Raw genomic sequence first — 4,123 nt, forward strand, 5'->3', positions numbered from 1 at the left:
AGCCCTCGGGGTGGTTCCCCTGTCCTCCAACAGCCCCAAGGCCTCGTCTGGGTGGCAGATGGACCCCCGCAACCCAACAAGGCACAACAGGGATCTGTGCGCACGCCCTCACCCTTGCCCTGAAGGGAGGCTCAGAGAACTCAGATCATCTTTGTTCAGTGCCTCTGGTCCAGTGGTTCTGCTGAAAGGCCTACCTCGGGCTGGCAAGGGGAGTCAGGAAGGGAGGGGCTCGCGTTCCCACTGGGAACCAGAGGGGCCCATTCAATGATGTGCCTTCTCACCAGATATTCCCAGCGATGAGGATGACACAGCCTTCAATTAGTCTCGATGAGGCTGGGCCCCTGGAAACTTGGACGGCTTTGGGCAACTTTCAGTGCTGTCTGGGGTGAGGGAGGAGGGCTGTTGGGGCCCTCAGATCCCAGCAGATGCCAGCATGCGCCCTCCCCACCTTGGGCTGACAGCCGCTCTGTCTGATGAAAGGAGGGGGAGGAGGAACACTGACGTGCTTGCTCTAATTGCTTCAGGGCACCCAGTCTAGAGTCAGCCAAAGGCACTTTGTTTTCTGTAAACAGGGCAGAGAGAGGGAGCTGAGGACAGGAAGTGGTGCCTCTCTCTCCTCTAGTCTGTCTGTCCCCCCCCTTTCTGACCCATAAGGAGGCTAAGATCTTGCCCGCTCGTCCCCAAGCCTCTGGATCCTGCATGAAAACTTTGCATGGCTTCCCAGAATCTCACTCTCCAAAGGCCCAACTGCCTCCCGAAAGGGTTAGGCTGAGAAGTGGCCCCAAACCCCAGCTTTCCTCGCTAGCCTTGCCTTTCCCTTTTCCTGCCTGTAAAATGGGCTTAATCATTGCCTCCCCACCCAGTCAAGGAATGGGAGTTAATTGGTGTGAGCCGAGTGCTCCAAGACTCCCAGTGGAGGCTCTGGGGACTGTGGGAGGGGGCCTTCACGGCCCATGTGGCCCCCAGTGGCCTGATGCTTCTTTTTACAAAGGTCATTTACACAGTGCCTCCATTCACTCATTCTTCAAAGACTCAGCAGAGTCTTGCCCCACTCCCTATCCAACAGGACTGTCTCTCTTGGTCCCTTGACCATCTTCCAGCTTTGGAGCTTTCTCAGGCCTCCCTCCAGAGGCCTCTGAGGCCAGCCTGTTACCTGAAGCTGAGGGAAGCTCATACCCACATTACTAGGGGGCGCCCAGCCTCCAGCATGATCCAGGATGGATTGGCCATAGGGCTCCCAACTGGAGTGGTGGGGGTTCCAACAGGTGGGCTTCATGCCTGGGAGCGCTGGTCAGAGTTCAGGGGCAGGACTGACAGTCCTCGTACTCATATGCCCTCCCATCTCAGAGCCTTTTCACATGCTATTCCCTCTGCCTGGAATTCTCTTCTTTCTGTTCTTCATCTGATTAACTCCCACTCATTTTTTCTGTTCCAGCCCAACCATCACATTCTCCAGGAAGCATCCTTCTTCTTCTACTTCTACTTCTTCTTCTTCTTTTTAAAGATTTTATTTATCTATTCGCCAGAGAGAGAGATAGAGAGAGAGAGTGCGAGCAGAGCAGAGGGAGAGGGAAAAGCAGACTCCCCACTGAGCAGGGAGCCGGACACGGGACTCAATCCCAGGACCCTGGGATCATGACCTGAGCAGAAGGCAGATGTGTGGGGTAGGGGAGGAGGGCTGTTTGGGCCCCAGGCTGAGCCACCCAAGTGCCCCAGGGAGTAGCTTTCTCATTTCCACATTTATAACAAACCTCTGTGATTGCTGCTTTCACAGCCAAGGGAATTATGTATTGGAGCTAACTTTTTTGGGTGTGATGATTAGATTAATATCTGTGTGTCCACTAGAAGCTTCCCAAGAGCAGGTAGAATGTCTGTTTTTGCTCACCATTGCACACCAGTCTAAAGACTTATTTGACTGAATGGATGACATGAGTTACCAGTTCTGGGAGGCCCGCCCCCACATGGCTTTCTCTAGCTGTGGGGCGGTCAGCTGTTCCCAGGTCCAGCTCTCTAGGACTTGAGGTGATGAGGTAACTTGCTGAAGAACGTGGGCAGTGGAGTCACACTGGCTCTGCCACTTGCTAGCTCATTAATCACCTTCTGTCAGTTACCAAATGGCTCTGTGCCTCAGTGTCCCCATCTGTAAAATGAGTGTAATCGTAAATGAGTGACTGCGTGAGAGATCCTTAGAGCAGGGTAAGGCAGGTAAGCACTCAGTGAATGTGGGTGCTATTACTGTATTTCCGTTTCTCAGATACCCAGTCCCCAGAGCCGGGGGCCATACTAGGTGTTCAGTAAAGGTTCATTGATTGAACCAGCCACCTTTGGGATTGGTTCTGGAAAGAAGTAAACTGAGAGATAAGAGTGAAGCTGAGGAGAGGAGGGAGGGTCCACGAGGACAGAGAGAAGTCAGGCAACCAGAAACCCAGCTGCTCCCCACCTCCCTGGACCCGAGCAAAGCTTTTTCCATCTGACGGCCAGCAGTTCATTCCAAGAGGAGCAATTAATTCCAGTTTGGTTTTTGCCCTAATACTTTTAGGACCAGGCTCATGGTTTCCCCTCAGGAACACCAGCACCACCAGCGGGCATCCCCTCCCCAAATGTCTTCCAGCTCTGCAAACGGTCCTCAGAGTGTCTGAGCTTGAAAAATTGCAAGCTTGTCTTTGTCTTGTTCCTCCAGCCCTAAGGAAACCCTACTTACTGCTTCCTGTGCTTGGGACCCCAGGACCCTCCAGCATTCTCTCTCTGTCTTTTCTATCCTTCAGTACCTAATCCACAATTCTTCATATTGGATTCTCTCTGGGAGAATGACTGGTGTGTTCTCTGTCTCCTGGTTGGACCCTGAGTGATAAACTCATGCATCCTTGAACCTGAGGCTCAGAGTGGGACAGACCCCGCCTTGCACCTTGCTTTGGCTCTAAGGGGAAACAGCTGTTTTTGGGAATCCTGGGGACCCAAGAGGAATATCTAATCAGTCCTGGAAAAACTGGGCCAACAGTTAAACCACAGAAAAAAAAGAGCTGCAGCTCCACACAGAACTGCCTGCTTGGGCAAAAGCCAAGACAAACAGTTGTGGCCCCACCAGGGCTGCGGGCTTCCTGGGCTGGCATGGAGTCATCTCAAGAAGGAGGGGCCGGGCCCCCAGAGTCTCTCCTTCCTGGATTCCTCCAAGTCTTCCCTCATGCCCTCCAGGATCTTCTGAAACAAGATGCCCTCTCATTCCACTCTAGAACCTTCTGGTAAAATGTGGAACTTTCTGGGGCTCACCTTCCTGGTGCAGTGCGTGTCAAAGGCAGACAGGTCAGCTTGTGGAGCTTCTAAGAATGCTGATGCTGGAGCCCCACCCCAGAGATGCCAGTCCTGCACAGCACTGGTATTTATTAATTAAAGCTCCCCAGTGATTCAACTGTGCAGCCAGGATTGAAATGCACTGAGTTAAAAGAACGTATTAGGATGGCAGTTCTCAAATGGGAGAGTGCATCAGAATTACCTGGAGGCCTCGTTAAACCAGAGGCTTCCCAGCCTCCCACCCAGAGCTCAGTAGGTCGGAGGCAGGGCCTGAGAATGTGCATTTCTTATAAGATCCTGGTCTGGGGACCACACTCTGAGAAGCCCTGGCTCTGGAGCTGGACAGCTCAGGTTCAAATCCCAGCTCTGCTGTTAACTATCCACCTGAGACGGTTCAATGAAGCCTGGAAGACCACTTCCGTAAGACAAAGAGCCTCACGGCGCCTGTCTGTAAGAAAGGTGAATGGACATCGTCATTGCCATCACTACGATGGCATGACAATTCGTCGACAAGGCTACAGAGGTCTGGAGCTATAGCGTGTTCCTTGGAACCATCATTTTAATCAGAGCCTCAGCTTCCCCATCTGTGAAATGGGGATAATGATTCCCCGGCACAGCCCATTTTAAGGTTCTGGAAGGATCAAAGGAGTTCCCTGATGTGAACGTGTTTGGGTTACTATAAAGCCTGGTAGGAAAGTTTTATTAGAAAGGGGGTCGGGAAGGCACAGCCCTCAACTGGAGCTCAGCGAGGACATCTGAAGCGTGTTCACGTGCTGGGGAGGAAAGGATTCTCGTGCCTCTTTCCAGTGGCCTGTCTGCCTGCCACCCTCAGGCA

Source organism: Enhydra lutris, unplaced genomic scaffold (genome assembly GCF_002288905.1).
Source record: "Enhydra lutris kenyoni isolate GAN:26980312 unplaced genomic scaffold, ASM228890v2 scaffoldscaffold17, whole genome shotgun sequence".
In the NCBI taxonomy this organism is placed as follows: Eukaryota; Metazoa; Chordata; class Mammalia; order Carnivora; family Mustelidae; genus Enhydra; species Enhydra lutris.